The sequence below is a fragment of the Capra hircus genome, chromosome 17 (assembly GCF_001704415.2).
Source record: "Capra hircus breed San Clemente chromosome 17, ASM170441v1, whole genome shotgun sequence".
NCBI lineage: Eukaryota > Metazoa > Chordata > Mammalia > Artiodactyla > Bovidae > Capra > Capra hircus.
Genome location: NC_030824.1, coordinates 24,884,228 through 24,895,010, shown reverse-complemented (window position 1 = coordinate 24,895,010; position 10,783 = coordinate 24,884,228). Strand labels below are relative to the sequence as shown.

General features: G+C 41.2%; 1 non-coding gene across 1 annotated transcript; it reads right to left on the bottom strand.

Annotated features, from left to right (window-relative positions):
- TRNAG-UCC lies at positions 254-326 on the bottom strand. The gene has a single exon. It is a non-coding gene; the product is annotated as a tRNA-Gly (tRNA).

Genomic DNA, 10,783 nt, shown 5'->3' with positions numbered 1-10,783 from the left:
TGTATGGCCTCACCAATTGGAGGTAAATACCCCTGCTCTCCACGGATGCAGTGGACGTTGACATTTGTCTCGGATCCTGCCATTCCCCATCATGTCTCAGACTTGAGGCCTGGGGTCACTTGTCTTCTGACACCAAGCCTGCACTACTCACTGAATGATCTGCTTGTGTACCTTGGCATGTTTGAATTAAGAACCTCTCATTTATCACTTTTTTTTTTTTTTTTTTGCCACACTGAGGCATGCAGAATCTTAGTTCCCTGACCAGGGATGGAACCTGCAACCCCTGCAGTGGAAGTGCAGAATCTTAACCACTGGACCACCAGGGAAGTTCCCACAACCTCTCATTCAGTGAGTCTAAGACAGTGATAAGCAAATACCCAGATTCATTCATTCATTCAGCTGATATTTATTGAGCACCACGAGGGATCAGGCACTCCCTGAGGACTGGAGCAGTGAACAATACAGACCCAAATGATCTGGGGTTCATGGAGTTTTCATCCTAGAAGGTAGAAACAGGACATGTGAGAAACTATATGTCAAGTAGTGAGACATGTGATGTGATCATTGCTGGAGTGAAATATAATATCTATCTATTAATGTCTGTCTATCCATCCATCCATCCATTCATCTGTTTCTCTCTATATGTGTATATTATTACATATATATTTTTTTAAGGAAACACAAATTTTGCTTATTTATTTATTTTTGGCTGTGCTGAGTCTTTGTTGCTGTGCCAGTTGTTCTCTGGTTGTAGCAAGCTGTGGCTACTCTTCGTTGCAGGGCACCGGCTTCTCATTGCAGTGGCTTCTCTGGTTGCAGAGCATGGGTTCTACAGCATGAGGGCTTCAGTAGTTCCGGTGCACAGGCTCAGTTGCTCCTTGGCACACGGGATCTTCTTGGATCAGGGACAGAACCCGTGTTTCCTGCATTGACAAGCAGATTCTTTACCACTGAGCCACCAGGATTGCCCAATAGATAGATAGATAGAGAGAGAGAGAGAGAGAGAGAGAGAGAGAGAGACTTAGATCTCTCAGTATGTATATTTAGATCTCTAGGTATTTATATTTACCTCTAGATACATATGAGCAGTTAAAGAAGATATGGATGCCAGAAAAAGGGGGTAGCAGTGAGGCAGGGTGACTGACAGGCCTCCCGTAAGACAGCGACATTTGAGAGGAAGCCGAAGAAGGTAAGGGAAGGAACCACAGAGATGTTTGTGGGAAGAGAATTCCTGGGGAGGGCGTTGAAGGTGGAGGCGCTGAGGTGGAGGCCCACTTAGTGCTGTCAGGGCAGCCAGCAGACAAGAGGCTGGAGGAGACCAGCTCAGAGAGAACGGGAGGGGCTCACCCTTGATGGTATTTCTGTGTAAAGTCAGGGTCTCCACAGGACGGCAAAGGGGCCTCTTGTGCCAGGAATAACGGTGGTTTCTTTCTAGCAAGGAGAACTTTAAAAGCTGCCTTTTGGCAGTCCACAGTAGGACAGAGCCCTGTCTGTGAAGGAGGCTTTTATTTTGTGTCCCATGTCACTTTAGGAGGGTGTAGTCTGAGGAAGGAGGATAGAAAATGCTGAAAGAAAACAGAAGTATATAGAAGGACATAACAGAGCTTCTCAGGAGCTGAGACAGGCCTGGGACATTTTAGGCCTATCTATCTATCTGTCCATTTTATCTATCTGATCTATCTGTCCATCTATTTTATCCATCTATCCATCCATTCACATCCACCTATTTCTCTCTCTCTAGATCTCTAAGTATTTATACCTAGCTCTAGATATAGGCAGATATCTAGTATCTATTATATACAGTTGGCCGTGAACAACACGGGTTTGAGCTGCATAGATACGTCTATACACAATTTTTTTCAATAGTAAAAGCTGCAACCATGTGTTATCACTTATATGTGGAATCTAAAATATGACCCACATGAATTTATCTACGAAACAGAAACAGACTCAGACATAGGGAACAGACTTGGGGTTGCCAAGGGGGAGGGGGTGGGGGGAACAGCTTGGGAGTTTGGGAATTAGCAGATACAAACTATTACATGTAAAATAGATAAACAACAGGGTCCTACTGTATAGCCCTGGGAACTATATTCAATATCCTGTGATAAACCAGAATGGAAGAGAATATGAGAAGGTGTATGGGTATATGTATAACTGGACCACTTTGTTGTACAGCAAACATTAAGCAGTGCTTACATGAATCCACAGATACGGAGGAACCATGGAAATGGAGGATTATGTAAGTTACACTTAGGATTTTCTATTTCATAGAGGGTGGGTGACCCGAATCTCCACTTTGTTCAAGGGTCAATTGTATATATGCATACACACACACACACACATATAGTATTGTATCTATACAGTATCTATATCTATGCACGCGTGCATGCTAAGCTGCTTTAGTCGTGTTGACTCTTTGTGATCCTACAGACCATAGCCTGCCAGGCTCGCCTGTCCATGGGATTCCCCAAGCAGGAATACTGGAGTGGGGTACCATACCCTCCTGCAGGGTATCTTCCTGACCCAGGGATCAAACCTGCATTTCTTGTATCTCCTGCATTGGCAGGCAGGTTCTTTACCACTAGTGCCACCTGGGAAGCCCCATCTATATCTATACATTTACACATGTGGATATATAGGTATATAATTTTTAAAATGCATATGAAAAATTCCAGCATATATTTAACAGTATATATATTTAAAATTTCAGTACTTTTTTTTGGTTTTAAAAATTGTAGTACTTTTTAAAAGTTTTATTTATTTAGTTATTTTTGGCTGTGCTGAGTCTTTGTTGCAGCACGCAGGCTTTCTCTAGTTGCACAGAGCAGGGGCTACCCTTCATTGAGGTGGTCAGGTTTCCCCCTGTGATGACTTCTCTTGTTTTGGAGCGTGAGCTCAGCAGTTGTGGCGCACGGGCTTAGTTGCCCCACAGCATGTGGGATCTTTCTGGGTCAGCGATCGAACCTGTGTCCCCTGCACATTGGCAGGTGGATTCTTAACCACTGGACCACCAGGGAAGCCTGTGGTACATTTTGAGTACTTACTTTGAATAAACTAAGTCTTATAAACTAAATCTTATAAGACTGATTAAAAACTAAGTCTTATAAGACCGAGTAATCACTAATGTAGCATTCCTGTGCTATTTATAAGATAATTACAGAGTGTATGGATTTCCTGAAGCTGCTATAACAAAATATCAACTAGGTGCCTAAAATGAACAGAAATGTAGTTTCTCACGGTTCTGGAAGCCTGAAATCAAGGTGCTGACAGGACTGTGCTCTCTGGAGCTTCCAGGGGAGACTCCATTCCAGGCTCTTGTCTTGGCTACTGGTATTGCTGGCATCTTTGGGGTCCCTCCATTTGCAGATACAGCCCTGGCACCATGTGGCGTAGTCCCTGTGTCCCTGCCTCCCTGTGTGTCTGTGTCCTCATCTCCTCCTCTGATAAGGACCCACCCTAGGCCTCCTCTTGAATACATCTGCAAAATGTCTTGAATACATCTGCAAAAATCCTGTTTCCAAACAAGGTCATATTCGCAGGTACCGGGGTTAGGCATATCTTTCTTGGAGTGGGGCACAATTCAATCCTTAACATAGAGTTTATAAAACATTGTGAATGTGTAGTGTGCTTTGGGGAATAGATCAGTGCAGGGGTTAATAGCTACCTGTAAGTTTAGATTTATTTCCTTTTTTTTAATAGACTGTAATTTTATTTCTCATATCTTTTTTTATTATTAAAAACATAAACCTTATTTTCCTTAAGCAAACATGAACCATCTTGTATATTAGCATTTTATAGATTGGTGAACATAAATATCAGTTTTAATTTTTTTTAAACTTTTTTTTTATATAGGGAACATCTCAGGTGGCACCAAACATATTTATTAGTAGTCCAAAATCTCTAGTTTCTCTGTAAAAGGAAGTTAGTGTTCAGCAATTAATGTTTCAAAACCTTATTTTATTTGGAAATGACCTAGCTATTTAATAAACTTTTATCATCATTTAGTTTAGTACAACCCTAGAAATTTAAGTTACTCCAGTCTTCAGAGATTATTTTGGATAGACATTTCTAAACTATAATTATTTTTAATAGAGTTTATCTAAAAGTTTTCATCTCATTTATATATATTTATATATATAAACTGTTGCTTTCTTTGTTGAGAAATTTAGTTTACCTTAAACCTAGGCATGATAAAAGTATTACACAATGTTGATGACTTAAGACGTGTCTTAAGTAGATTAGCAAACAAACATGTGAAATGAAAAATATTCAAACATTAATGTAGATATTTAATATTTAATATTTTTCATTTCACATGAACCTGAATTTAAAGAGTTCATTTATAAATTAACCTCATATTATCCAAAAAACAAAGACACACACTGAGACACAGATAAATTTAGACAGAGAGAGAGCTCATAGTTTTCCACTTGAAATTTAAAATGTCACTTTGCCCCTTCTTTTTTGTTTCTTGGTTTGAGTTCTACCAATTTGTTCATGGCTGGAGGCCCAGATAGAGTGGGCTGTGTGTCCTAAGGACATGATAAGAGTTAACTTCAGGTTTTTTCCCAGGCCTGTTTTTGTTTCTCAAGCAGAATTGGAGCTCCAAAAAAGCATTTTAACGAGCCAACTTTTTCTTAATTGCGCGTGCAAGAACAGGTTTTGTAATTTCAAAAAAGATTTTATTTTAACTAGTTTTCTCCGGAGTCTAAAGAATATCATGGGCATTCAGTGTCAAAATGTCATCTCTCTTTTTTGTAGTCATAGTTTCATAGTTAAAAATTAAACTAGAGAATGTTCAAATTGGCTCTGATGACAGGGGTAGCCTGGCTGAGGAGATGTTGTCCCAGCAGGGATTGTCTCTCTGGGGAGGTGAGGTCTTCTTTTAAAATAAAGAAAGCCTGTCCTTTAACCTCTATTTTCTCCCAGGCTCTTGTGTAGTGTCACCTCACTTGTTCTGTAGCCTCATCTTCCATAAGGACTTGATCCTGAGTTCTCCCTCAATCTCCACTGTCTATCAGTTGATCTAAAGAAATGGAGATTTGCCTGGCTTGGTCATGAGCCACCATAATCAAATGGGAACCCTCAGGTCGTCCCTGCTCTATTCCCAAGGTAAAAGGAGAATTTACTCCACAATTCAAACAGCTTGCTTAAGTTCCTTTAGTGTTTTGAAGGGGATCTGTTTGTGTACAGCCTCATACACCCCATTAGGATTATTAGGATCTGTCCCAGGAGCTCTCCGTTCATGTATTGTCACTGGAAATGGCATAGTCATAGCCTCCAAGTCCAAGTCGAGTCTGACAAATACCTTTCTGAAGGGTTGACAGAACTGCTGGCTGTCTTAAGGAAGGAGAAGCCTGAGCCGCTCCAGCAGTTAAGACAGGAGAAGGAGGAAAAGGAAGCAGAGGAAATCGTCTTCCCTAAGCAAAGGCACAGAAGGAACTGCAACTTTTACAGCCTCCTGTGTTTTTTTCTACCCCCTCCACCTCTGCATATTCAGGCCCTCCCTTTGATGGGGTTTCAGGTTCATCCTTGTTCCTTTTGAGCTTTCTGGGGTCTGAAGAGGTTCTAAAATGGATTTTATCAGTGCCCAAGTTGACCAGATAGATACAGGCAAGGGCACTCCTTTGCAAAGGAGTTTCTCTGATTCACTATCTACCTTCTCCCATGTTCCTAAATCTAAGTACCAAGAGAAGGGAACCACGAGCAATGTTTCTCGATGGTTTGTAAAAGCTCCAATAGCCGGCCCTCATTTATTTTTGTTCCCCTCGCTTTTAGAACCTGCCTTAAGACCCATATATATGGCCAGTATTGTTCCGAGCTATCTGAATTTCCCATGCTTAACCCCAGTTTCAGTGCCTGAGAGAGTATTACTTACCGCAGAGGGGGATTTTTAGAGGCCTTACCCGACTCATCTTCAGAACCGTGCGCCAATATTTCAGCTTCAGTTTCCCTTGATATTTTAGCTTCCGTTTTGCTTGATATTTCAACCTCAGTTTAGCTCTTGGCGATCCTTCACTTTTGAGCCCCATGTTGGGCACCACTTGCTGTGGCCAGCAGAGCAGGTAGAGATTGAAAGTGGTCGATGCACAGTTTGGGGAAAAGAAACTAGAGACAGAATAAAAGTTTTAAAGATGGGACCGGGAGACTCAAGACTTCTTGGATCAAGAGCCCTGTTCCTCGGAGCCACATCACTTTTATTTAGTGTCTTGGCAAGCAGAAAGTATCTGTTGTGTTACGATGACATCAGCCTTCTGTGCCCTCAGTCACATCTCCCATTTTATTGATTACTTTAAACTATTTTTGTTATTTTCTTCTACAAGGGGTATCACCTAGCTGAAGGTCATAGACCTGCATATGCCTTGGAAAAACATCTTGGTGTGTGCACAAGCAGCGTTCTGAATTTGCACTGACCTGGCGTTCCAAGGTCCACACTATGTTTTTCCTTAGCTTAGCATGGCATGAAGATTGACTGATCAACCTGATATACTTTTATTTGGGTTATGCTGTATTTCTATATTTTGCTTTTATTCTTTTCCCATGGTGATTTTCTCGTGGCTTAGCCAGAGCAACAGGGGGCTATTAACCCCTGCAAATCAGCCTGGGGCACAAGCTCAGGGGTGTGTGATAAGTGTTTTCTTCTATTGATGCTGACAGTGTATGTCAAGACTGGCTGGCTGTATCCTCCTCACCCGGATGGAAGCTGGGGAAGGAGCAGGACTCTGTGTCTTCCTACATCACTCTCTGTCTTACACAATAGTCACGACACGGGTAAACCTCAGATTGTTCAAATCTTCCACTCCTAATAGTCACTTGTTTTTAAGCTTTTTCCCCACTGAAACAATGCTGCAGTTAATATCCTTAGACGTATCTCTTTACATCCTGGGGCTCTTGTTGTTATGGAACTTTTCATTTTATTAAAGATCAATTACTTTTGGTTGTGCTGGGTCTTCACTGCTATGTGGGCTTTTCTCTAGTTGTGGCGAGCGGGGGCTGCTCCCTAGTTGCTCTAATTCTCATTGCAGTGGTTTCTTTGGTCATGGAGTGCAGGTTCTAGGGGTGCACTTCCAGAAGTTGTGGTTCCCAGGCTCTAGGGTGTGGGCTCAGTAATGGTGGCGTGTGGGCTTAGCTGTCCTGCGGCATGTGGGGTCTGGGAGTGGAACCTGCATCCCCTGCACTGACGGGCAGATTCTTTACCACTGAGCTACTAGGGAAGCCCTGTTGTATTTTATGTATTTTGGTTGTGTTTGCAGCTTGCAGGATCTTAGTTCCCCAACCAGGGATTGAAATCAGGCGTTCGGGAGTGAAAGTGTGGAGTCCTAACTGGAGTCCTAGCTGTTGGGCCACCTGTTATAGAACTGGAGAGTCCTCAAGAGGAATTGCTAGGTCAAAGGAATGTGTATTTTCTATTTTCCCCAGAAGTTGGCAAAATAGTGTTGAACTGTAGTTTTCATTTGTTTTTCCTGATTATTAGTGATATGTGTATCTTTTTCACCCTCATGTGCCATTTTAGCCTCATAGTTCAAAGTGTGTCTCCTCAGGAGTAATCTGATCATAGGATTACAAGTTTTGTTTTTTGTTTTTTTTCTCGTGGATATCAATCTAAAATGTTCTGAGTCATGATCTGTGACGTATTTCATCCTATTTCCTTTCCATTCACATAAGCGAATATATTAAATAACTCTTTGAAGTATAAGCCAAGAGTATGCATAGTAGGCAGAATAATGGCCCCAGAGATATCCATGTGCTAATCCCAGGAACCTACTGTGATGATGTTATCTTCCACCACAGATGAAACTTTGCAGGTATGATTGATGATAGGGACCTTGAGATGGAGAGACCATCCAGATGGGCCTCCTCTGATCACAGGAGTCCAACAAAGTGGAGAACTGGCTGAGGTCAGAGTAAAACCTGTGATAGCAGAAGACAGGTCAGAGCGATGTGACATTGCTGGTTTTGAAGACAGAGGAAGGGGCTGTGAACCGAGGAGTGTGGGCGCCTCTAAGAACTGGAAAAAGATTCTCTCTTAGAATTTCCAGAAAACGCTGATTTTAGCCCAGTGAGATGCGTAGCCCCTGTGACCATAAAATAACAAGTCTGTGTTATTTTAAACCACTAATACTGTGGTAATTTGTTAGGGCAGCCGTAGGATTTGAAAACAATATGGGACATCATAAGCCTGTTTCCAGATACTGTATTCAGCTCCATTTTTAAAAGGGTAGCCTGTTTTTAAACTTTACATAATGATAAATTAAACGAGGCTGTTGCAATTCCAAATACCTTAAAAGATTCATCTTCATTTAAATGTACATCCTAAGGACCTCCCTGGTGGTCCAGTGGCTAAGACTCCACACTCCCAATGCAGGGGCACGGGTTTGATCCCTGGTCAGGGAACTAGATCTGGCATGCTGCAACTTAGAATTGGTGCAGCCAAATAGGTAAAAATACATATATAAAAACTGTACATTCTGTATCCAGGTTAGGAGAAGACTAAGTGAATTCTAGCCCAGTCTTTAACTCATAAGCAGATGGTCAAGTGACAGTGATTTTTGAGAGATCCGAACATGAATGGATTTTTTAAATGTCCCCTACTATTTCCTTGTTCTTGTTGTTCAATCGCTAAGTTATGTCTGACTCTTTGCAACCCCATGGATTGCAGCACACCAGGCTTCCCTGTCTCCCAGAGTTTGCTCAAACTCATGTCCATTGAGTCAGTGACGCCATCCAACCATCTCATCCTCTGTCATGCCCTTCTCCTCCTGCCCTCAGTCTTTCCCAGCATCAGGATCTTTTCCAATTTCCTTAAGTCAAATAAAAATAAGTTAACTTAGAATCACAGAATTTTAAAATAGGCAGGAGCCTCACTAAGGTAAAATTCAAACTCTGTTGCTGACCAGAAATTCACTAACCTATAATTTGCCATAAGTTGCCCACTGGAATAATAAAGTTGACTTTTGAATGAATACACGTATTAAGGAAATTTTGCAGCGTAAGTTTTTCGACCAATATTTATTACACACCTCCTATGTGCTGGGCCCTGCTCCAGGTGCTGGAAAGAATTACTGGGCAAAGTGGGCAAAAATCCCTGCCCTCAGTGGAGCAGACATTTTGGAGGAGAAAGACAGAAATAGAACACAAAATAAGTACATTGTATATGACATAGTTGGCCAGAGGGTTGCAGGTGTTAAGAAAGAAAAAAAACAAGGTAAGAGGGTTCAGAGTGAGAGGAAGAGGGTGGTAATTTTTAACAGGGAGAGATACTCCTGAAAAGTGTCACTGGACCAAAGTCTTCTATTATTATTATTATTATTATTTTACTTATTTATTTTTGGCTGCGGTTGGTCTTTGTTGCTGTATGGGCCTTTCTCTAGTTGTATTGAGCTGCGGCTACTCTCTAGTTGCTGTGCATGGGCTTCTCATTGCAGTGGCTTCTTTTGTCGCAGAGCACTGGCTCTAGGGCCCCCGGGGCTCAGTATTTGCGGCATTTGGGCTCAGCAGTTGCGGTTTCCGGGTTCTAGAGAGTAGCCTCAATAGTTGTGGAGCAGGAGCTTAGTTGCTTCTCAGCACGGGGGATCTTCCCAGATCAGGGATCGAGCCCATGTCTCCTGTATTGGCAGGTGCATTCTTTACCACTGAGCCGCTAGGGAAGTTCCCTGAGGTGGAACGTGTCTGGCCCAGGAGTCAGTGGAAGGAAGCATGGAGGGAAATAGGCTCTGGAGGTATTAGAGAATGATCAGTTAGGGCAGGACCTTGCAGGCCACTCTAAGAACTTTGGTTTATATTCCCAGTGAGTAAATAATTTATATAAATTATATTATATACATAATTTATATGTTATATTATATATATAATTTATATTATATATATAATTTATATATAATATATACATAATTTATATGTTATATTATATATACAATTTATATGTTATATATAATTTATATATATTATATTATATAATTTATATATTATATATAATTTATTATATATATTTATAATATAATATATTATATATATAATTTATATATAATATATATAATAAATTATCCCACAAAACTGCACATCATGTTACCAATGTGCTATAACCTCTGGAGTGTGGGCTTAAACTTCAGGATTAAAGAATCAAGGCTACTGCAAGCAACCATTTCTTTTCTTCCATTTAAAAAAAAAATTTATTTGTTTACTTTTGGCTGCACTGGGTCTTCACTGTGGCACATGAGCTTTGTTACTCCATGGCATGTGGGAGCTTACTTCCCCAGCCAGGAATCGAACCCATGTCTCCTGCATTGGAAGGTGGATTCTTAGCCACTGAACTGCCAGGGAAGTCTGAAGCAACCATTTCTGACTGATGTATCAGGTGTGAAAAGTAAAACCAATGGTCTAGATGAGAATCTAGGTTGCATAGGCTTCTATTGTTGACATAACAGAAAAAGATAGGAGGCAATGTGTTGGAGCCTTAACTGGGAGTCTCCAGCCTAAGAATTGCTACATGCTTCCTACAGTGACTTCAGGAGGCATTCAGTTCTGTATTAGCTCTGTATAGGCTCTTCTTAGACATCCTGGAGTGTGAAGTTAAATGAGCCTTACAGGACACATTGCTGCCAATAAAGCTAGTGGAGGTGATGGAATTCCAGCTAAGCTATTTAAAATCCTAAAAGATGATGCTGTTAACATGCTGCAGTCAGTATGTCAGCAAATTTGGAAAACCCAGCAGTGGCCACAGGACTGGAAAAGTCAGCCTTCATCCCAGTTTCAAAGAAGGGTAGTGCTGAAGAATGTTCAA